A 25,669-nucleotide genomic window follows, 5' to 3' on the forward strand; every position below is an offset into this window, starting at 1 on the left:
GTTCTGAATTGGGCAGTCTTGTTATTATTGGTGCATGCATTTTATTTCATTGTTTACTGGAAAAATGTTCAAAACAATAAATTTAAAATGCTGCCTAACAACTGTACTGTATTGTACAAGGTCAGGAAGGTGTATCAAAGAGCATGTGTATGTTTCGTGTTCAAGGTGCTTATAATTTGAAAACAGCCCAAAGTTAATTTTTATCTACCACTGGCAAAATGTATTTTCTTTGAATGTGGGTTTCAATACTGTTTCAATGAATGTGAGTTTCAAGATCAGAGAAGTTTTAATGTTAAGTCTATTTTCATTGTGAGACTGCATTGCTTTTATTTAGTAGATATCTATTAGGTTTGTGCTGTAAAATGCAAAATAAAACTTTCAAATGAAATCCAAATCATCACAGAAGTAAAGCAATATGCACATTACAGTGTTTATGGTAAATGGGGCGAAATAACCAAGGAATGGGACATTGGAATGGCTGAAGGGGAGAGGCTCCATTCGACCATGGGTTTGTGAGGGGGGAAGGGCAGCAAACTCAGACAGCCCCAGCTGAACTATACCTCTCAACTGTCTAGATTTTTGCTTCTTATTTTTGGTTTGTTCCTCATAAAATTTGTGCTTTTCTGGCAAATAATTTTGGAATGAAGTCACTAAATAATGACAGACATTGAGTTTCAGACGTCATAACCTTCAGAAAAATGCATGCTAAAGCAAGACCTGTTATTCTATCAACTGTCTTAAGTTTATACAAGAGCAATTTTTAGTACTGTTTATATGTTCCCCCAATATATTTGGCCTTGTCCAGATTTCCTGCATTAAGAAGTTGAGAGGTATGTGCAAATAACTGGTTTTATAGAATTAGGAATATCCAGACCTCAACCATCCTCAATTTTGGCTCAAAATGTTGCTCCCCCGCAATAATCCCTCCGCAAAATGGCAGTTTTGGAAGAAAATGTGGAGGCTTTACAATTATAAATAACTGTAATGATCAGAGTTATAGTTTGCTTTTATTTCAGAAATGCATGTAGATGCTCTTATTTTGTCAGCTGCTCAAGTTAACAGTACTAATATTAAAAAGGTGTCCCTTCTTTGACAGGATCCCAGCTGTATTTTCTGGCAATTTTATATTTTTGCATCACATTTTTGGTCTGTTTTTCATATAATTGTGGGTTTCTGGCAAATTAGTGGCAAATCATCAAATACTGAAGTTAGAAAATAATGGCAGGCATTTGAGTTTCAGATTTCATACACCTCAGAAAATTCATACTAATGCAAAACCTACTACTATTCTATTATCTTTCTAAGTTTATAAGAGCAATATTTAAAAATTGTCCTTATTTCTGGGCCTGTGTCCCACTTCTATGTATGGCTTTATCCAGATTTCTTGCTCTGAGGTTGAGAGATATGAGTGTCAGAGCCATCACCATCAGCCAGAGACATTTCAAATTGTGACATACTTGTTGCACCACACTCCACATTGTAGTGGCTCTGGATGTGTCCAAGCAAGGCAAGGAGCAGTTATGCAGTTAAGTGTGTAGAGTATTCCCCCATCCAAGGCAGACCACAAGTACGACCGTGGCTTTTCCTCTGTCCTTGATTTTGCAGAATGTTCTGGTTTTCTGTCATATTTTTATACTGTTGATATATGCTTCTTATTGTTCAGAAAATGCATGCTGTCGCAGTGCCCTGTTGCTCTGGGTTTAAGTAGCAATGCTTTAATGACCATCAGGTAAGCTTGTCGGAGATTGTAAGATGCAAGTAAGCTTTAATAAGCACACTGCTAAAGAATTACCAACATTGAAAGCCTTTTTGTTGTTGCCATGCAGAGAATATTTACGTAACTGGATAACGTATAAGCCTTAGGTATTGAAATGCATATGACAGTATTTGTAATAAAGGACAGAATTACAGTATTTTCAGAAGCTCATTACATTTGTTGGAGGCTTGCAGTCATCTTTGCAGGCTTTACCCATAAACTAAACAAAATGCCAATCTATCATGTGTGGTCCATAACCTGTGCAGTAATCCTTTAAGCAATTTAGCTTGAGCATGTTTCTTGTTTGCTGTTCATTTTTTACTTTGATCATGTCTTCCCCATGAAACAAGTAGATAGTTGTTGTCAGGCAGCAGGTCTTTTTTGGATAAGAAACATTTTTACAAGTGGGGGTATCACAGAGATTGCTACTTTCAGCATGTTACTTGGTAATTTTATAAAGCTGAATATAAATTATAATTAGAACTGCAGTGCAAGGAGAAGTGGCTTGAGTTGAGAGATGCTTGTTTTTTTATACTTGATTTTGACTGGCATTCCAGTAATGTATTTAAAAAGTAATTTATTTTTTCATGCCTCACAACCTTTGTGTTTCCATCTAGATATTTACTTGTCATGTAGCCAATGCATTGAAATATTTTTTCTTCTGCACTTCATTTTGTCTTGATTGGACTCTTGTAATGACGGTTTGGCACCCAGGGCAGCGTATTTAATTAAAGTTCCAGTTGTTGTGGTTTTGAGCATAGCTCCACCCCTTGCTAGTTGACCACACCCCTCCCAATTGGCCCCACCCATTCAACTGTCTCCTGCAGCCCCCCTTTAATTTGAAGTCACAAGCCGTCAGATACACCAACAAAAAAAATGCCCATCTTCTATGACTGTCAAAAATTACATGATTTTATGTATATGGAAATACAGTTACTGTGGATTCAGATAACAAGTTTCAGCAAAGCATTTAAAAAAAACAATGTTTAAAGCAACAGCTAGTTTAAAAAGCACACTGTTCAACTTGCAAAAAATATGTTTCTTACAATCCAGTATAAGTTAATCAAAACAAATGCATGTAGCTGGCCTCTCTAATAGAGCATACCTCAAGAAGCAGAAGAAATTTCTGCTGAAATAAGACTTTGAAGTTCTTTGCATCATGTCACATAACATCAGAGCTGGCAATGTCTGTGGATACATTAAATGAGTACCAAAATGGTGTTCTTAACAGTGGCACTGGACAGCTCTTCATAAACAAAATCCAAATAAAGAGACTATTTCTCATGATATTCCATTTCACCATTAGTGTAAAGTAGGAGTCACGTCACCTCATTCCAGTACAAAAATAATCACCTTTTTACTTTGTGTAGACTCTAAATATCCACAAGCAATACAGCTGAAAGACACAGCTGCTATTAATATTGTCAGTATCCTCAAAAGTATTTTCTTGAAACATGGTATTGCAGTAGAATTTTTTTCTGGCTAATAACCCCTCAGTTTTTTTCAAACTAAGATTTTTTAAGTCTTTTTTTTCTGATAAACTGGGAATTTAAGCATACTACCTCAAATGTGCACTATCATCAGAGTAATATTTAAGTGGAAAACATGTGAAATCTATTAAGCATCTGATAAAGCAATGTGAAAGTTAAAAGCTTCTGACTAATATTTATTAATTTTAGAACACAACAATTGACCACTTCAGTTTCTGGGCTTATCACTGTCACAAATGTTAATGAAAGTTGACTGAAATCTATAGTGCTGACTACTTGCTCCTTACTACAGCCAAAAAAATTAAAGCAGTGTGCTCAATTTATCAAATATTAACTAACAAAAACAAATGTTTTATTGTGATAGAGGCACAAATAAACTACTATAACCCAGAGACTGCCCATGCTATGGAATAGACTTCCCTTACATGTCAAACAGAGAACTTCACTGGCCCTCTTCAAGATAACTCTTGATGAGCGGATGGGAAATACAAAATTCACCCCGGGGATCACTCCAGTGGCTCTACTCGACAGAGGCACTGGTAACTAAGGTTGGGTGGCACAATGCCAAGGTAATCCTATGGGCTAAGCTTGTAAAGGCTCCTGGGCCATTAGCCTAGTACATACCTATGAACTAGTGTTAAAGGACAGAGATAGGAAGGCAGGTAGATAGAGTGCAGAGGTTACTTCCAGTGAATGCTCAAGATTTGTTGAATGTGCATAAAAGCAAGATGCAACCTACAGTGATTTCTGAAGCAGCAAAACTATGAACCTATCTTGTAGAAGGCTTGAATGATCAAGTTTACAGAAAAAAAAATTGTAGATATATTTGTAAAATGCCAGACAACTCAAGAAAAAATCCCCTGTAAGTTGTTCTACTAATTGAAAATGGTTTACCACCTTTTTAGAGAAGGAATAGTTGTGATGTTGATCCAGAAATTCATTTGTGTATTTATTTATTTATTTCCATTTGTTTACAGTCCCAATTTTCAGTGGAAGCTCAGGAAGAAAAGCTCCATGAGCAAAAATTATAATACTACATTTTCTTTTTTACAAAAAAAGAGAAAAAAATTACAAAATCAAAGTTGCATCGATACTTTAGGAAAATAAGGACAGTTGGTAGATATGCATTCATGTTTTGAAAAAAAGAGTTTGATGATAGGAAAAATGGGGTAATGCTGAAGAAAGATGAGGAAGAGAAATGTGAGATAGAAGAGATACATTGACAGTGTAGTAGTATATAATGTGGTTAGAAGAAGAAATATAGATTAGTGAAAGTGGTGGCATAGAGTAAGTGGGGAACATGTAGGACATGCATGTTGGGACAGAGGGAAATTAGGGGAAGAAGGGAGATAAAGTAGATTAGCCCAGATGGGAACATGAGCATAGCCAGAAAGATTTGAGGGTCTTGATGGGTGTAGTGTTTGAGGATGTTTTGTAGAGGTGGGCAGGCATGGGGGTTTCTGAATAAGTTTATGTGTGGTAATTAGTTTTGAATAGGTAAGGTGGTTGGGTAGGTCTAGCTATTTGATTTTTTTAGTGCAATACAGTGATGAGTCCGATGGGGATGACTGATGCAAACTTTGTTATCTTGTAGTGTGATTCTAGTTTATTTAGTAGGGTGGAATAGAGGTCAGTTAGTATGAGTGAAGCACAAAGTACAGACAAGAGAAACAGGAAAATGCTAGAGATGTTCTGGATGAGCTAGTGTGTATCGTGGTAGGGAAATCCTAGTTTTTGGTGATTTTTTTTTTAAAGAATGGAAAATGTTTAAGTCAAATTTTAAGTTGTCATCTATTATAACATCTAACAATTTAGTACTGGATATGGTTACTATTATAATATTATTTACTGAGGTGACATTAAAGGACTGAGTGAGTTTAAAGATTTTGGTGCAAACAACATTAGCTTGTTTTTTGGCATTTAGGAGTGATTGGTGGTCAGTTAGCCGTGTTTCAGTTGATGGGAAAGACTCGAGTTATTTGATGGAGTTGTGGGAGGATTGGGAAGAGCATATGAAGGTAGCATCCTCAGCATATTGGACAAAAGAGGCATGTTTACTGGATTTGTAAAGGCTGTTAGTAAAGATGTTGAAAAGTAAGTAATGGGGTAACTGAGCCTTGTAGTACACCAACAGAGACAGATAGGCAGGAACAGATGCCATTTTCCCATTTTATGGTCAGATGTCTGTTTGAGAGATAACTGTGAAATCAGGAAAGGGCTGACTGGGATAGAGAGAGGGAAGATAGTTCTTGTAATATGAGTTGTTGTGATACAGTGATAGATGCTTTTGACATGTCAAGGAAAATAGAGGAAGCTAGGTTGCTGTTATTTTGTTGTGAGTTAATGGTTTCTGTGAAGTTGAGTAGGGCAGTAGTTTTGGTGTGGTATGGGTGGACACCATGTTGTGTGAAGGAGATGAGATTGTTGGTGGTGTGGTAGGGCAGAAGTTGAGAATGTATACAATTTGCAAGTATTTTAGATAGTGGAAGTAAAACTGCAAATGATCAGTATTTGAAGATATCAGTGTTATTCCTTCCTTTGTGTATTGGCATTATGTGAGATTTTTTCCAGACTGAGGGACATAGCACTCTGCAATAAATCTGGTTAACAGTATGGGAACAGGAAGTGCAATGGCATCACCTGCTATTCTCAGATATTCTGGTGGTAAATTGTCAAATGTGATAGATGACATTTTAAGTTTAGACATTATGAGACAGATTAGTTTTTTCCTACTGATAATGTGTTTTGCAATAGTAATCCTGCTCAGTATGGGAGGAATCGCAGGTTCAGACATTTGGCGTATATGCTAGACTGAGACCAGTGTTGCAAATTTATCATCTGTGGGATTATGACTGAATGCCTCTAAGTCAGAATCTTGCTTAAATGTAATGATACTGCTGCACTGCAGATCTCTTGTTGGCCAGAGATAGCTGGCTACAAGGCTGGTGAGGAGTGCCGCTTGTCACTGGATTGGAGCTCTGATGGGAGGCGGCCACCTCTCTCCAAGAGTGCACTGTGCATTCGTGGGGAACCATGTGATGGATCATTCTTAGCCAACCTGATTCTGGGTCAGGGTTTCATATGTAGAACAGCAGAAAAAAGCTGCAATCTACTGAAAGTCTACCCTTGAACCAACCTGCCCCATTTGGTGAGGTGGAACTTGACCGTAACTGGTGGGACCTAAAAGATGATAAACTATGCCTGGCAGGGGGAAGCCAGAGGGAACTCTGGTGGAGGTCCATAGCGGTCCTGATGTAAACATTGATCATTTGATGTGGGTATAGGGATCAAAGACTAATCAAACCATCTAATAGCTGGCTACGTCTGACGTTTCCCTCAGGATTGCTGGCACTCGGCAGATCCAGTTTTACCTTGTAAAGCAAATGATTAGAGATGTTGGGCCAAAATGATTTTAACCTATTCTCAAACTGTAAACACCTATGAAGATGTTTTTGATAGTAAAACTTGGTACTGGCTGCAGAGAGAGAAAGTAAAGGTATTTTGAATGTTTGAGGTATGTAAAGTAATGGAATGTTTAAGGTATGTAAAGTAATGGAAGAGGGTGGTTTAATATTTAGTGGATATAGAACAAAAGTGGGTCTTAAATAGGGTGGGCATAGGGTCAGTGTTGTTGGTGGCTGGTGACAGAGTGGTGCTTTTCCCAGGATACAAGAGCCTGTTTAGAGTTGACCAGAATTGTTTGGGATTTTGTTGGTGCTTGTTCTGGAGATTTTGAAAGTAATTGTTTTTGTCTAACATGATTTTTTTGCTTAGTGTGATTATTTCGAAGCTGACTAACATTTTGCCTGTTTTGTTGTGTTTTATTTCTTACCTATGTTTTCCAGTCCTTGGGTCTATTCTGCATGAGTAGCCTGGTATTTTTTGTGAGATAGGGTTTAGGGTTGTTTTTACTCTTTTATTCCTAATAGGAGCTTGTTCAATTAGAATGGAAATGAAAATGAGATTTGAATGACTAATGGCTTCATCTAATGGTAAACTTGCTAGAGAATTCCAATTGTATTTGCAGAGGTAAACCATGAAGATGTCTTTATTTAAGGAGTTCAGTTTGTGTACTTATTAAATACTATGTTCTTTGTGCTCTGCTTGATCTTTCTGGCAGCAAAGGTGGGTAGGTGGTCACTGATGGTGTCAGCAAGACATTCAATAGTGTTAATTTTGTTGTAGAAGTTTGATAGGATGCAGTCTAACATTGACGTATATTAGGCTTGTCAGTGCTGGTAGGAGATGTGATGAGCTGAGAGAAATTGTTGTGGGTACAATGATTTCATTTTTTTATATTGAGAGAAAGTCAGTTTAGGATGTCTTCTAGAACAGGGGTGTCACTACCAGGAGGAATGTATATTGCCATGATACAGATGCTCTTGTGATTGTTGAGTTGAAAAAGTGAGATAATTAATTCTATATTGTGAAAATTGGCATGTGGATGTAGGTATTTCATATGTTTTAGGGTGTTATTATAGAAGATGGCCACATCTCCATATTTTTTATGCTGTATATCATTTCTTAATATATCATGACCTGGGGGGAGTTTTTCCTCATCTTTGGTGTTAGATTTTAACCATGTTTCAGTAGCTACAAGTATGTCTGGAATATGTGCTGCTATGCATGCAGGAAGGTGTGGCAGATTGTTGTAGTACTTTTTAGGTTAAGATTCATGAAATGTTTGTTATATTGTTTAGTGGGAGTAAGATGGGTTTGGGTAGGTGGGGGTAGCAGAGATATTTTGGTAAATGACTTGTTGAGTTGGTCCAGGGATGGGTTGAATATCAACTTCAATGGCAAGAATGAGGGAGAAGTGGTTGTGGTAAGACAATTTTCTGTATTTATCTTTTACCTTTTGGACACATATATGGGGTTGATAAGCCTCATTTATACACGTGTATTTCATACAGGACAGGAATGTGATAGAGTAAAGACTGGGAGAGATGACATGTCAAGTTGTATTAGAAAACTGATGAGTTAAGCTGGAGTGGTGGAGACTTTGATGTGTGGTGCTGTATGGTAGGATGTTGTGTAAGCAAGTCGGGTTAGAAAGAGTATAGTGGGTGAATAGTGGACTAGCTTGTTGTTAATGTGGCTAAGGTAGTGGGGAGGATGTATAAGAGAGGGGTGGCTAATGCTGATGGGGAGAGTGAGAATGACGTAAATGGAAATAATATGATTGATGTTAAGGTGTTAGTGGAAGGAGTTTTTTTCATCAAAAATCTTTTATTTTATAAATAAATGACAATTGTATAAACATTTTAAAACAATACGTCTTAATAAATACCAAGCAAAAAAAAAAGAATAAAACTATTTACAATATATACAAAGGCTTGAAATGATGAAATTATACATTAGTGATAAAAATATATGAAGCTGAGTAAGTATGAGAAATTTCAGACAGAGTTTCAGTCCATTTGAAGTATCTCAATAAGTGACAAAACCTTTCTCCAAGGGTTGTTGGTGAAGTTTTCTGGGCAAATTCTGATTTCTTTGGTCTTGGTTTCTTTAAGTGCAGTTTCTTTCACAAGAGACAGGAAATATTCTGTAGTTGGGGAGATGTTAAAATTCCATTTTCTGGTGATAACATTTTCTAGCAACCGCTAGTATTGATCATGGTAAATATGAATTGCCTTTGTTCAAAGCATAACCTTCATTTATATCAACAAAAAAGAGAGATTTATTCAGGGAAAATGGATCTGATAATAAGGCTTTGAAGAAATCATCTATATAGTTTCAGTAATCTTGTAATTTAGAACATTCATAAAAATGTGTAGCCAATCTGCTCTGGAGACATGCAGACATCTCCAGCAAATAATGTTTTTAGAATTTCTGAATTTAGCAGTTTTATCAGGAGTTAAGAAGGTTCTATGAAATAAATTCCAGGTAGAAATACTCCGATATTGGTCCCAATATGTGAATTTAACAGAGCACAACATTTTAGATTTTTCCTCCTGGGAAAAGTTAGGAGAATGACCCTTAGTGATGTAATTCCAGTCTTTTCATAAGATATTTTACACTTTAGATACAATGTTATCAATATTAAAGCTAGTATATAAAAGTTCATATATATAGGTTATTAACATTGGTCTATTTTGATAAGATGAGTTCTTGAGTACCCTACAGAGGTCTTGTGAGTAGGTTAAAATGCTTTGTAAGAGTAACCAGTCTTGGGGTAATAAATCATAGTCTTTTAAGAGATATTGATATTAATGTTTTATGATCTTTTATACAGTGTTGCCAACACATGAAGGTTTTAGAGACCCAAATGTTGAGTATATTTAAATGTAATTTATTAGAAGAATGTCTTGTAATTTTGAAAGGAATTAATAATTCAAACCAGGTTTTGATATCAGCATTAGAGTTGACAAATTTCCTAAAGTTATTGAAAAAAGAATTCAAGGAATTTAACTTTATAGGTCTGGGCTATATTATACTAGACAATATAACAAATGAAGTACATAATTTGTTAGTATGATTGTTTACAGGAAGTTTGGTTAAGGAATTATTTTAATTTGATAATATAGTAAGGTGAAGGAATTTCCAGTTGGAATTATATTCTGGATCAACCCAATTTATGACAATGATGCTCTGATGTAAGTTTTAATATCAGGAAATTTTATCCCACCCTAATCCCATGTTCTAATATGATGAAAAATGCAATTCTATTTCTCTTACGGAACCATAAAAAGTTTAGTAGTAATTTATTTATATCTTTAATTAGTTGGTTTCCAGGAGAGATATTAAGAGCCTGTGCTATATATAGAATTTTCAGCAAGAGGGTCATCTTAATTAACTGTAGCCGATCCTCAAAAGAAATGAGTATGTTATTCCATTTTAGAGAATAATAATTTATCAAATTTATAATATTTTTATAATTTGATTCAATCATATTTTCTATGAAGCTACATAATACTATATCTAAGTAATCAGAGAAGCTTATTTGTTTAACAAGGATATACTGATTGAAAGATTGAGTGCTTTTCTTTCCATTTAGTAATGTGTGTTTAGATTTCAGTTTATTAAAGTGAAGACCAGAGATTTCTTGAAATATGTTAATTATAGAATCTAATTCTCATAAGACAGTTGTTGAATTAGATAAAGTAAGATGAATATCAGTAGCAAAGAGCATTACCTTAGAATTGCAGTGATTATAAATGTCAAAACCTATGATCTTTAAGTTATTTTGCACAGCAGTGGGAAAAATTTAAATGATAAGAGTGAAGAAGATGGAAGATGAAGGACAGCCTTGCTTGGTGCCTTTAGTTATGGGAATGGATTCTGATGAAAATGGACCTAGTTTGACATAGGCTAGGTTATTTTTGTATATATTTTTCAGAATAGAAATAAAGGAAGGTGGGAATTCAAATAATTCCAAAACTCTAAAGACATAGTCCCAGTTAACAGACTCAAAGCCTTTTCCATATCTAAGCTATTTATTTATTTATTTATTTTATTTGCAGTTTATTTTCCAGGATAGTCCATTGGGCTACAAGGAGCCTGTTTTCAATGGAGTCCTGGGGAGAAAAAGCTCCAGAGAAATACAAATACATAGTACAGAAAAAGCATAAATCCATAATATATATTTCAATTAAATGTTAAATGCATATTTTGGATAGTACAAATCCATATCACACAATTCAAATAAATGTTGCATAATACAGAAATAAAAAAGAGATTTTCATTAGCAAAGTTACATCAGGTTAATTCAATAAGTAGTAATGTGTTTTTCTTTTTTTAGGCAATTACAATGAGGTAATTTTTTTAGTTGTTGGTCGAATATGTCCCAAGGGATGTAGAACTTTAGGAGGTAGTAACAGGCAACAAATAAGTTTGGAAAGTTAGGAAGAAAGTGTGGTCAGAATTAGGCTGAATGAGAACAAGAGCATTTCCATTGCCAAGTAAGGTGTGAGTGCAGTGAGGTTTTAAACAAGGTGACACTGCTGGTGGTGTGGCTAGGAGAAGGGAGAGAGTTCCAGAGATGTGCAAGAGAGAAGGACATCAAGTGATTCCCAGCAGGACATGTTGGTTTATGCAATTTAATTAGGTTTTGGGAACTGGATCTTAGGAGTCTATCTGGCTTAGCATTTCAAAGGTATTTGCTAGGGAGGGGCAGAGAGATGGGTTATGAATGTGTTTGTGTGCTTGGATAAGCTGGGTATATGTGAGGAAGTTTGGTAATTCTAGCCAACTTTGTTGGGAAGGGAATTACAGTGCTGGGAAGAGGCTCTATGACCTTCTGCAAATTTGGATATTTTGTTATAACAAAATGAGAGTTTTGTTTTGAGGGAAGATTGTAGGCTGGTTAGGATAGATACACCATATAAAAGGGATGGGATGAGGTATTTATTAGCTAATGTAATCCTGGTGGTGGGAGAGATAAAGCGACTGTGGCGGTAAAGCATACCTAATTTTTTATGGGGTTTTTTGATATTTGCTTGTAGATGCTTGTCAAATTTTAGTTGATTGTCAAGGATAATTCCTAGTAATTTTGTGTCAAAGACTAGTTCTGGGGGGTATTATTTTTGCTGGTAATTATGAAGGATTGTTTGTCTAGGGAAGCGGTTTTAGATGCATTTAATAACATAAGTTTTGTTTTGGTTGCATTAAGGTCTAGATGGTTGTCTAGCATCCACTGTTTGGTGGAAGAGAAGGCGGCTTGTGTTAGATTATTAAGAGGTGAGATGGAAGGGGAGGAACAGATTACAGTAGAATCACTGGCATATTGGATGAGACTGGAGTTTGGAATGGCTTGGAAGAAATCATTTATGAATATGTTGAATAATAGGGGCCCTAGAATGGAACCTTGGGGAATACCTGTGGATGTTTTAAGGAAGGGTGAGGTAACTTTTTTCCATTTAACTGCTTGTTGCCTGTTTGTGAGAAAGCTTGAAAACCACTGGGTAGAGGAAGGGGATAGGTTAAGTTTAGAAAGTTTGGTAAGAAGGAGGTTATGGGAAATAGTGTCAAATGCCTTAGAGAGGTCAAGGAAAAGAGTGGATATGAAGTGGCCGGAGTCGTGGGCTTTCTTGATTGTTTCTAGGAAGAAGAGGAGGGCAGTGGAGGTACTATGACTTGGTCTAAAGCCATGTTGTGTGGGGGTAAAAAGCTGATTATTGATGAGGTAGGATAAGAGTTGTTGGTGCACACACTTTTCAAGTAGCTTAGAAATAGGGGATAGGATGGTGATAGGGTGAAAATTTGGAATGTCATTATTATTCCCACCTTTATGGAGAGGAATAATAAAGGGTTTCTTCCAGAGCTAGGGGACCTGGCTTTCTGAAATAGACTGATTAATTAGTATGCTGATAGGGAGAGCTAACTAGTAGAGTTTCTTCATTTTCTCTGTTTAAAAATTTAATGAGAGTTAGAATTCTTCTAATATTATCAAAGGGTGTGTTTCTTATATATAAATCCTGTTTGAGCATCATTAATAAAATGAGATAATGGGGCTTTAATTCTGTCAGCAAAAATGGACATGAAGATTTTATAGTCATTGTTTAAAAGAGAAATGGGTCTAGAAGAGCTACAATATTGAAGGTCTTTATTAGCTTTTATTATGGTGGGTGATTTAAGAGTACCTCCAGGAGGGAGGGATGTTATTTTGTTTTTGTACTTCAAATAAGGTTTTGTGAAGAAAGGAGATGATGTTTGAAGGGAATAATCTATATATTTCTATAATTATTCTATCTATTCCAGGCACTTTGTTAAGCTTAAAATTTTTGATTTTTTTCCTTAATTTCATTTAGTGATATTTGCGTTTCTAGATCTGATTTTAGATTCTCATTATTTTTTTTTCTAAGTTAACAAAAGAAAGATCAATTTTGAAATGATTGTTTTCTAGATTATTAGTTTTGGATATCACCTATATCGGATATAGTTTTGTTTGTACAATGTTATTTGAACTAGGTTGGATCTTAGTTGTTACTGCTAGGTTATGCATATGTTCTGATGTTAAAGTATAAGAATTTCATTTTAACCTTTCCAGAGCCAAATTCCTTTTATGAGTTAGAATGTCTGAGTATTTCTTATTTAGTACTTCTATTTTCTTTTTTTATCTGGGGAAAGTTGAGTTGAGTGGCATTAACCTTAAGAGCTTGAAGTTGAGATTGTGTATTCTGCAGTTCTAAGTCCCAGTCTTTCATTTTATTTTTAAACCATGTAATGTTGTTGTGTCTTTCGGCTTTTCCCGGTTAGGGGTCGCCACAGTGGAACTCCGGTCCGCTAATGATTGGCAGTAGATGTTTTACGTGCAGAGTTGCCAGCCCTGACGCACAACCTTCAACGAAGGTACGCCCATTCATACATGTCTCCATGCAGAAGACGCTCTAGCTGAGAATCGAACCGGACAGCGTCTTACTGTGATGCGACAATGCTACCGCAGCACCACCACCGCAGTATATTTTTAAACCATGTAATAGTTTTACCAAATATGTAGGCTTTTAAAACATTCCAGACCATGATTATGTTAGAGTCAGGTGGATAATTTATCTTCAGGAAGAATTGTAATTCTGATAAGAGCCAAGGGTTTAAAATCTTTAATTCTGGTTATATAAGATGGTATTCTAGTTATAGGTGTTAACCTTTTATAATCCATTTGAAATTTGAGGTTAAATGAATCATTATCAGAAATAGGGCATGGAAGAATTGTGAAAGACTAAGATTTTATCTGTTTATGTTTGAGCCCTAAATCTTTGGCCAATATGAGAAAATATTAAAGAGGTAGACTCCGTAGAGTTGAAAGTATCATATAAGTTAAGTGATTCAGACCATTTTTAAAGAGTTTTGCAGTAGAAATTAGTCTAAGTGGTTGGTTATTTGAAGTATCAAAATTATCTAAGATGCAATTGAAGTCTCCCCCAGTATAAGATTACCCTTATATGTATTTGTGATAAGATCAAGATTTTTTTTAGCAATTTTAACTCCTAACCCTGGAAACCAGTAAAGATTTACTAAAGTACAAATTCTATTATTAAATTTTAGAATAAGAATGGTTAATAGATAGGAAGGAGTTCTGATAGTATAACTGTGATTGAGGTGGGGGTGGGTGTTAAATGGAGGTAAGGTAGGGGAGCAGAGTGAGCCTGAGCACAGTGAGGGTGAACAGAGCAGTTTCACCTGCCTGCAATGTTGGTTTGAAAGAAAAACTATCAGTACTGTTGATTTGTTAAGGCAGATAATGATTATATTAGAACTTTGTATTGCACAAATCCTATCGAAACTAGTACTTTCTGATTTTAAAGGGTACTAACAAGTTATAAGAGGTAACTTTTTCTGTGTAATACAAACAAATATTTGCTGCATTACTAAGTTGACAAAATTGTAAATTAGAATAGGGGTTTTGAAAGTACTTAAACAACCTGGGTAAAGTAACCCTTTCTGTGTAGAAAGGAAGTGGTATCAATAAATCTGCAGCTGACCAGGATTTCCCAAGCTGGGCTGCAGCGAACTGTAATCCTTGTGTAATAAAGTAATAACAAAAAAATAACCACACAGCTGCAGTGACAAGGCAAACTAGTTAATATCTGGAACTTTATAGTAATGTGTGGTAAATGTGCTGATGGCATGGATGGAGCTGACTATTAATTTAATGCATGGATAAAAGAAATGGGGAAAAAAATGGTTGAGAGCAGTAGGGAACAGTGGACAACAAGGAAAAACTAACAAAAAGGTGGACAATAAGGGATTTTTCAGACTATGCTCTTAATACAAGTATGCATTCCTCTCATGGATCATATAGCAGTGGTTTTAAGCATCTATACAGCTTTCTGTGATGTACCTAAAATATTTTAGAACACAGCCCAACCTTGTAAATATTGTAAATAGCATTCTACTGTTGATGTGTGTATGTATACAGTATTTACATTTTCTTAAAAGGTTTGTATGTAAACTGTTTCCACACCCAACACATATCTGTTTCCCTCAAATGAAACTGTATGATCCTTACCTTCAAGCTTAATGAATTTGTTAGCTATGCATAATATTGAATGCATTTATGAGTAACTATTCTACATATATTTAATATTAACTATCAGTTGTATCTAAATTGTTTAATGCATCTTGGAGCTTTTCTCCCAGGGGCCTCCACTGAAAATGGGTCAATTTGGCCCAGTGCACTTCCCCGGTAATCAAACTGCAAATAAATAAAATAATAAAATAAATCTCAGATGTTTTATAGACTATAGCACTTAATTAAAACTGTAACATACAGGTCTTAGGTACACTGTCAGTCTCACTTAACCTTTGTGTATGCATCTTGGGTTAATAGCTAGTCTCACAAGTGGCAGCCTATGCAGAGAATGAAGGATGGTTTATACTTCTTGTGGTGCCAAGGGAAAATGTTGGTCTTCATAGGCCTTATGTGCACTGTCAGTCTTGCTTGTCTTTTGCACAGATATATTCTGCTCAGGTAGCTTGCACTGATGTCTGGTCTTACAGGTGGCAGACTATGCAAAAAATGGAGGGGTGATTTAAGCTTCTTGTGGTGCCAAGGGGAGAATATTGGTCTATGTTTAAGTATGCACACTAATCCCAGGATGAGTCCGGGTTGTCCTACCATTCCTATAGTTACCAAAAAAATTATTCAAGAAGAATTTCAGAATTCTGATGGATGGAATAAAGTGAATATGTTCTAAAAATGTTTTGTTTTCTGAGCCAAAGACAGCTGATTCAGATGTTGCTTCAACAGCAGTGTATATTCTATCTAAGATTATTGCCTATAAGAGTTTTCATGATATTGAATATAAATCACCTTAATATCTGCATTAGGGCATATTCTTAAAGAAATCATTGTATTACTCTTACCGAACATAATGTAGACTATGGCCAGTTGAAAGTATTATCCCTAGTCAATCAACAGTAAGATTTTCCAAATGGATAGTGTTGTTAAAGATCTAGGAGAACTGACATATAGCTCCTTATCATTCATGGCAAATATGAATGCAATAACTAGAAAATGTTACTTGGTGATATATGTCATCTTTCCCATAATTCTTCATGATGTGCCAACTTCCAAGCTAGCTTTGAGGCTTCAGTCCCAAGAAGACATAAATATTGTGCCAAGGTTAAGAAAAAATCCATTTGTTGGAATCCCATTATCAACAAATACATAATATGAAGAACTACTAGCCCATAAAAACAAATTTAACAATCCATCAGTTAGAGAACAGCTAAAAATAATAAACAAATAACTTAGAAAGAAAATCAAATCCTTCTAGAGCAAGTACAAATTGCAAATTGCCAACATTACTAAGGATAACCAAAAAGCCTTCTTCATCTGTGTCAGGAACCTAAGAAATAATAACCAGCAAAGCTAAGGGTAATACAAAATAACATTACATCTGAAGTAGGGACTTCATTTGTCAGCAACCTTTGGGATACGGATCCGATCTCGGATCCGAGCTGGCAACTTTTACCACAGCATAGATCCGAGCTCCTAGCTCCTCCCTTTACCCATAATCCCCTGCCAACCCTAACTGACCTCAGATCTAGTTTGCCGCGCTTCAAGCCAACAAGCTGGATTTTGAGCTCCTGGCATTTGGAAGATTTTTTTGTGAAAAAAAGCTAAGAAATTTTATTTTTTCTTGTGTGATTGAGTGAGTTTGTGTAGGTTCCCTCTTATATCTCTAATTTTTGTTAAAATTTTTTCCTCCCTACCCTCGCTGTTCCGTAGTGTGTGTTTGTGGTGTGTTAGGGGCCTAGTGAGTGTGGTTTACGTTAGACATGTCGGAGGCCCCTAAAGCCATCTTTTCAAAATGTACCGAGTGTGGCCATAAGCTCTCACCGGCAGATGGCCACACTCGGTGCGTTAGGTGCCTTGGGGTTGAACACCTCTCTTCGGGATGCACGATTTGTGCAGCGTTCAACCCCAGTGCACTTAAGGACCGGAGATCGAAGCTGATTCTGGCGGGCCTTTTGCCCCCGGACTCGGCTCCGACCTCCGGTTCTTTGGTGGCCTCTACCCAGTCCTTGGTAGCGATCACCCCTGCCTCCCTCCCTCCGGTCGGGACTCAACCTCCCATTTTGGCCCCAGAGGATAGGGAGACTGGAAAAAACAAAAAAAAAGGAGAAGCACCATAAGCGGCGGGCCGAGGACTCTTCCTCGGCCCCGCCCGCCAAACGGGCTTCTCCTTCTAGGGTTTCCGGATCGCCTCCTCCTCGGCTCCGGTCCCCTTGTTTTTCACCAGGACCTGGGGAGGAGGCAACCCGGTCCCCGTTGAGGTCATCGAGGTGTCACTCTAGGTCTGCCTCAGTGGCCTCTTTGAGGTCTACTTTTAGCATGTCAGATGCAGACATGGACCGGATGATGAGGAGGTTCATCCAGGCCCAGCTGCAGATGGGAGTGCTCTTGGCTCCCCCCCCCTCTGGGGGGGGGAACTCGCCCCTTTTTTTTGCCCCAATCGCTCCCTCTCTGTCCCGCATCCCGGGTTCGGAGCACTCGGAGCCAAGCTGCGTCGGATCCGGGGGTATGTTGGAGCCAACAGTACTAGTTACTTCGGCTCCGACTGGTCCCTCGAGTTTGTCGGATCCGACCTCTCGGAGCCGTGGGCGGAGCTTCAGATCCGAGGGACTTTGTGTGACTTCGGCTCCATCCCGGTCGGAGCACAAGGGTCCTTTGGATCCGAGGGTCTCGGCCCCGGATCCGGTCCCCGCCTCGGATCCGAGTGGAAGCCGACTCTCGGAGCCTATTGAGAATAGCTCCACCTCAGCTTTCGTGGTGGTGGAAAGGGCACTGTTGAGTGTATCCGGACCCCAGGTCCTGGCTTCGGCTCCTCCCTGCACTCCCTCTCAGCTGGTCCGGGCTCCCATCACCCGGCGTTCAGGGACAGCCTGCTTTGACGTCTCTGGGTGTTCCTGCGGAACGTGATATTGCTGGTGAGTCTTCCTCGGACAGCCCCCCCGAAGAGGTACCTCACAAAGCCAAGTGTAAAAGGAGACACATGGACTCCCCTGAGTCCCTTACCAAAGATACGGACTTAGATGAAGGGGAAGGCTCCCCAAGGTCACCCCCCGAGGATGTCTCCTTTGGAGACATCATGGAAATGCTCAGGATTGGGGGGGGTGGTCTGCCCCTAAGGCTTCCTCCGATGAGTCCACATTCCTAGAGGCATTCGAAGCAGGGCCATCTACCTCTTGGGTGTCCCCTCCCCCGATCCCCTGGTGGACCTTATTGCCACCAGGGCTTGGAAGGAGCCGGACACTGTGGAACCTATCCCCAAGCACCCGGACAGGATTCTGAGTTCCCCTGCTGAGAGAACCCACTGGAGCAGAGGTCCCCCTGTGGATGCCATGTTGGTGGCAGCGGCCACCAAGAGAGAGCTAGCTCAGGAGAGCTCTGCGGTCCACCCTCCGAGTAAGGACTCTCGAGCGATGGACCGCCTGGGGAAGTGGGTCTTTAGTTCAGCAACCTTCTCCATGAGAGCGCTGAACTATATGGCACACATCATCTGGATGCAGCGGAATCTAATAAAAGAATACGCTGCATCCCCCCCCCAGAGTCCATGTCGGAAGGAGACAAGCAGCTGTACTCCTCCCGAATGTCTACTCTACGCTCAGTTTCTAATACCTCTATGTGGATCTTGTCATACGCCACTGAAGGAGCCACTAGAGCCGGCGGAGCTGGCCTGGTAATCAGATGTCAGGCCTGACTCCGACACTGTGACTTCTCGGAACCCTTTAAGGCATCATTCGTGAATGCCCCCTTTGATGGTTCTGCACTTTTTGGCAAAACCGTTCGCGACACCTTAGTCCAGAGCGAGAAAGATGGGAAGACGTTGTCTGCTGTTGGAGTCCGCTTCTCTGCTCCCCAGAGGTCTTTTTCTAAGAACCAAAAGGGTACGAAGAAGATGTGGTTCCGAAAATTGCATCAGTCCCAGTCTGCTCCGGACAACCAGTCCTCTCGTGGCAGAGGAGGACAGGGAGGATGCCGCCCAAGAGGCAGAGGGGGTCCCAGAAACTTTGGGTCCAGAGAACCCTTCTCTGAAAGGCCCACGCAGAACCCCTGAGGGGTTGCCCGGCTGCTCCACTCTGGAGGCAGTCGGGGGGGTGTCTTTCGAAGCATCTAGCAATGTGGGAGTCCATAACAACAGATCGCTGGGTGCTTCGCATCATATCCAGAGGTTACCAAATTCTCTTTATTGTAACCCCCAAAATCAGAAGCCTCCCCGACATACCACCCAATCAGAGGGAGGCAGCTGCTACAGAAATTCAGCAGCTTTTACAAAAAAGAGCCATCCAACCCGTCCCCCCAGATCAGTTCGGATCGGGGTTTTACTCCAGGTTCTTTCTGTTGCCAAAAAAGACGGGGGACTTGAGACCCATCCTTGATCTCTCTCTCCTGAACTTGGCAGTACCCAAAGAAAAGTTCCAAATGGTCACCTTACAATCTATTCTCCCCCTATTACGGGAGAACGATTGGATGTGCTCAATAGACCTCACGGATGCATACTACCACATCCTAGTGGACAGACGCTCCAGGAGGTTCCTCCGCTTCCGGCTGGGAGCCAGTCATTTTCAGTTCAGGGCCCTTCCTTTCGGTCTCACCTCAGCCCCCAGGGTGTTCACCAAAGTCTTAGCGGTCATAGCAGCCCACCTGAGGCTTCAGGGAATTCAGGTCTTTCCGTACCTGGACGACTGGCTCCTCATCGCCCCAGCAATGCATCTACTCTGTTCAGGCAGGGATTACTTCCTCGACCTTGCTCCACATCTAGGGTTAACTATCAACATGACCAAATCATCTCTAGTCCCCTCACAGGTGATAGATTTCATAGGGGCCAGATTAAACTCCAGGGTAATGCTTGCCTTATTAACCCCCGATCGGCTTCAAAACCTGAGGTTGCATGTCAAGGCCATTCTCATTCTTTCTGCTCCACCTGCGGAATTAATCCTGAGGGCTCTAGGGTCCATGGCGGCAGCTATTCCTCTACTACCCCTAGCCTGCCTAAATATGAGGGTTCTGCAATGGACCCCCCAAGTACAATGGTCCCTGTCTCGCAACTCCCTGTCTCATCCTATTCCCCTAAGCAGGGCTTGCAGAACGTCGCTCATGTGGTGGCTCTGGTCCCCGAGTCTCCACATGGGACGACCATTTTTGATGCCTTCCCCCGTCACCACAGTGACCACAGACACCTCTTGCCTGGGGTGGGGGGGCACTATTCAGGCAGAACGGTCCAAGGCACGTGGAATGACACAGAGACCTCCTTGCATATCAATGTCCTAGAGATGAGGGCGGTGCTTTTGACGTTGCAGGCACTTCACAGCCTTCTACCGATTGGGACAATTGCAGTACAGATGGACAACATGTCAGTTGTCTGGTACATCAACAAACAGGGGGGGAACCAGGTCTTATCCCCTTTGTCGCGAGGCCATGAGAGTGTGGGAATGGGCGATTTCCACCAACCGCTTTCTTATTGCAACGCACATTCTGGGACGGTCCAACATTCTAGCAGACAGGCTCAGTCATTCGATTCTGACTCCGTACGAATGGTCTCTCAATCCCCTAGTAGCAAAACAAATATTTGCCCTATGGGGGCAACCCTGTTGCGATCTTTTTGCCTCTCCTTCAAATACCAAATGCAACAGTTACATCGCTCTAATTCCCCCTCAGGGGGAGTCCCCGAGAGACTCTCTAGTACATGCTTGGCCTCCCGGTCTCCTTTACGCTTATCCCCCATTGCCCATGATGCTGAAACTCCTACAGAAAGCCAGTCAGCTGGGGAGCAAAATGATCCTCATTGCCCCATTCTGGCCTCGTCAAACATGGTTCCCGTACCTATGGTCTCACCTAATTCATCCACCATGGATTCTAGAGCCACTCCCAGATCTCATTACCCACCCTCTGGGTCTCCAGACCCCCAACCTGGTCAACCTCAAGCTGACGGCTTGGTTGCTCCAGTTCCACTCCTGATTAGGACTCCCGGAATCTCCTCACCAGTCAAAACCATCCTAGTAGCAGTACATAAACCTTCCACCAGAAAAGTCTATCGAAGCAAGTGGAAGCGTTTCTCTATCTGGGCGGAGCACCATCACTTGGACCCTTTCACGGCACCTCTCACGTCAGTTTTGGAGTTCTTAACTACCCTCTTTCATCAAGGGGCTAGCTGCTCTACAGTCAAGGTACAACTGGCAGCGATTTCGCATTATCATGTAGGGCATGAATCAGGCCCTCTGATGACTGCTAAGCTTTGTAAAGCATTCCTCAAGGGTACTTTCCTTCTCAGACCTCCAGTCAGGGAGGTAGTACCCCCATGGGATTTGTCCTTGGTCCTCCAAGCCTTGACTAGCCCCCCTTTCGAACCGGCAGCCACAGTTGATTTTAAATATCTCTCTTGGAAAACAGCCTTCTTAGTGGCCATTACTTCAGCTAAAAGGGTTTCTGAACTTCAGGCTCTATGTGTTAAGCCGCCTTATTTGTCCTTCCACCTGGATTGAGTTTACCTCAGGATCAATCCGTCTTTTCTGCCTAAGGTGTCTTCAGAAGCTAATATTAATCAATCCATTAATCTTCCCGTGTTTTTTCCCCATTACCAGAACAAAGGAGAATATAAACTGCATTCCTTGGATGTGCACAGACAATTACATTTTTATACTCATCGAACTGCTGGTCATAGGCAATCTGACCAGTTGTTTGTCTCCTTTGCCAAAACAAGTTTAGGCAAGTCAATTTCTAAAGTTACTCTATCACGGCGGATAGCTAATTGTATCCTTTTAGCATACCAGAGTTCGGGAAGGCCTGCACCTCAAGGGGTTCGAGCCCATTCTACTAGGGCCATCGCTGCTTCGGCGGCTTTTAAATCTAGGGTTCCCTTAGATGATATTTGTTCTGCAGCCACTTGGGCCTCATCTCATACTTTTATCAGCCATTACAAACTGGATGTCGTCTCCAGAGGTAGGGCGTCCTTTGGCTCTGCAGTGCTCCGGAATGTTCTTCCATAAAGGCCACCCAGGATTCAGGTAGCTGGGGACTCTGTCCCAAAGGTTGCTGACAAGTGAAGTTCCTACTTCAGATTTAGAAGTTATGTACTCACCATAACGTTCCATCAGAGTAGGTATCTTCATTTGTCTGCAACCACCCCCCCCCTTCCCCCTGACCTTTAGGATCTGTCTTGGATTAGCCCCTTCCAGGGCACCTTTATATTGCTTATATCAGGCAAACTTGATCTGAGCTCAGTTAGGGTTGGCAGGGGATTATGGGTAAAGGGAGGAGCTAGGAGCTCGGATCTATGCTGTGGTAAAAGTTGCCGGCTTGGATCCAAGATCGGATTCATATCCCAAAGGTTGCAGACAAATGAAGATACCTACTCAGATGGAACGTTATGGTGAGTACATAACTTCTAAATACTCAACCCTTGAGGTCAATGTATTAGTGGGCAATTCAGCTCAAACATTAGCCCCCTCTCTCCTCTAAATTACTCACATCATCTTGGCATGCCTACACTAGCCCCAAAATCACTTCTGAGCAAGTCTTGAGCACTCTCTCTAAGGCTAAAATCACTTGTGCCATTGGTCCTGACAATGTGCCAAGTTTTCTTTTTTGTCAGCACCAGACATTGCTTGGCTAACTACTTATTAGGCCTAGTTAATCTTAGATATGGCACTGGATTCATGCTGGAAGTATGGAAACCTACTGTAAGTTATACCACAACACAAAACAAGACCCTGACCAAGGCAACTATAGGCCTAACCCCATCAGCTTTATCTGTAAGGTAATTAAGTACATCATTAAAGACCTCATAAATGAGGACTTAAGCAGTCTTCAAACCCTAGAACCCAACCAATTTGTTATCCTGCCTCTTAAACCTGGTGAACTTTATGAATAAGTCACTAAGGCATTAGACTCAGATAAAGCAGTCCACGCAACATACCTGGACATGACCAAAGCCTTTAATACCATTCCATACTTTACTGTCATTGATAAGATATGCACTTAATTGCAAACTCTCTGTTACTCTCTGAATAGCAAACTAGCTCACTGAGAGAACCTAGTCTGTTAGTGGTACAGGCAAACGCTCAACTAAAAGAGCAGTTACCAGTGGTATCCCTCAAGAATTGGTCCTAGGACAGCTCCTCTTTGGTATCTAATTCTCTGACATTAAGGCAGGCATCAATGGCCTGTGGCTGCTGACATTTCCCATTAACTTCAAATTCGGAGTTGTCATAAATACCTCATATGATCTACTTATTCTTTAGAGGGGTCTAAGTCATGCTAACAAGTGGTACATGGACCACAGCCTCAAATTAAATAAAAAAAAATGCAGCATTGTGTCCTTTGGCAAACCTGTGCACTCCTGTTCCTATTATGTAGGTACCCCTCTAAAAAGTGACTTGGTCATGAGCTACTTGGTCACCTTCATTGACAATGAGCTATCCTTTGATCATCATGTGAACACTGTTAGAAAATTCTTTTACCTAGCCAGACTAATCACCAGGGCCATATTTTCTAAATCCAAGGAAGTCTTTGTCCCATCTACTTCCCCCTTAGCAGACCAATAATAGAATATAATATCCCCTTTGGTATATACTTGGCTAGGCATAGGACTCAGCTTGAGACGCCTCAGTTTTTATTTACCAAAAGGAGGGATTTTGTAAGATAATTTCAGGTTAGGGTTAGAGGAAGGGTTAGGGTAGGATTAGCATGCATTAGTAAGGTGGCATGATGGCTTCTTTGCCCTAATCTAACCATAAAACCTGTCTCTAACCCACCTTACAACAATACCATTCTGTTACATCACTATTCATGCAAAGTAGGTCTTAATATAGTAGTAGGGTTTTGGTTTCAGTAATTGCAGACGGAAACATTTTATTTCCTTTCATAATCTCTTTTTGTTTCTTTCTTTTGTTTTTCACTGGTTTGCTTTTTTTGAAATGCAAGCAATGAACAGGTTGCATTTGATACTTTTGCATTTCTGAGGTAATGTTGTAGAGCCCTTAAAGCATACAATTAACTTACGGTTAGATCTCGATTGAGCCTTGGTATAATAGTTAGGATGTTTGACTCACAGACACAAGCTACAGTGTTTGATTCTCACCTTTGGAAAGGAAATTGGTTAGGCTTAGACTATCCTGTTAAGAAAAAAAACTATATTGTGGCAGTAATGCTAAGCACTGTGTTCTCCAGCTACTGTAACTATGCTAGTCATTGTACTAAAATAAAACAGAATAAATGTTAGCTATATGCAAATTTAAGAGATCTTTACATACTGATTTGGGGGGGTATGTCAAACTGTTCTTAATGAATATGAAGGTTTTAGTTTTAAGAATGTTTTTCTACTATAGCAAGACATTTTGTTGTATTACCCAGAGCAGGTTTTCTTAATGAAGTAGTTAAAGATATATAAAAGGATGCCTGAGAAAAGCCCCATGCAGAGTGTTGTTCATCTTCTTGCATGGGGGAATAGAATGATGGACCCGAGACAGTAGAAGAGACAAACTGTAGAAGTGCAGAAAGACCTGGCCATATGTGACTGTATTGTAGGCACTTGTTATTTATTTATTTTTTTGTTAAGCTATAACACTTAGTTTTGGGAAGGACCTCATATTTCTATGTTTTTTATTATATTTTGTATTATAAGTCATGATGTTTTCTAAGACTGGTGTCTCTGCTGCCTTTATTGGCCTCCAGTATATATAGCACAGCAACTAGTCAGTTTAAAGACAGCATTACTGGCAATATTGACACAATTCAAAGTACTGAAGAGTAAGCAAACTAAAAATAAAACTATATATGTAAAATATACTATCTGTGTATATCTGTTTATATATATATATATATATATATATATATATATATATATATATATATATATATCCCTTCATGAAGCAGAACATTGTGAAAGGGCAGGACATATGGCTAAGCAGAATTGTTAGTGAGGAAGATTCTTTCTACCTTGAATGCCAGCACCTCAAGGACTTCTTCCTTGAAAGGCCCTACCTAGAGGATCTAGTCTCGAGAGTCATGGAAATAGTAATCACAAGGAGAGAAACCCAATACCCTCCCATTCTTAAACATGGATTCCACCCTAAAATTCAGGCACCAGAGGACACCACCCGAAGGTTTCCCTTGTCCATCTCTCTAGATGCCACCAGCATCAAAGATCCTCTTTAAAAGCTGGGCCCTCATATTGAAGCACCAAGAGCTAGCCCTAATCATTGGAAACCAGCAAAAATTCTGCTACAAAAATAACCTGTCCCTCAAAGCCACTTTCAAATCAGAAAAGATGCTGCAAGCAGACACCCTCAGTGCGCCCCCAAGCATGCACCAATGCGGGAAATACCACTGGTGTGATTTTGTCATTCAGACCTCCAGGGTACATCTCAATACCACAGGTGGTCATTCACATTAAAGACGATTTAAACTGTGAGACCCTCAAAGTGGTTTACATTGCAGTATGCTCTCAATGTGAAGCATACTACATTGGAAAAA

This window comes from Protopterus annectens, chromosome 5.part0 (assembly GCF_019279795.1).
Source record: "Protopterus annectens isolate FY-2018-M chromosome 5.part0, PAN1.0, whole genome shotgun sequence".
Lineage (NCBI taxonomy): Eukaryota > Metazoa > Chordata > Ceratodontiformes > Protopteridae > Protopterus > Protopterus annectens.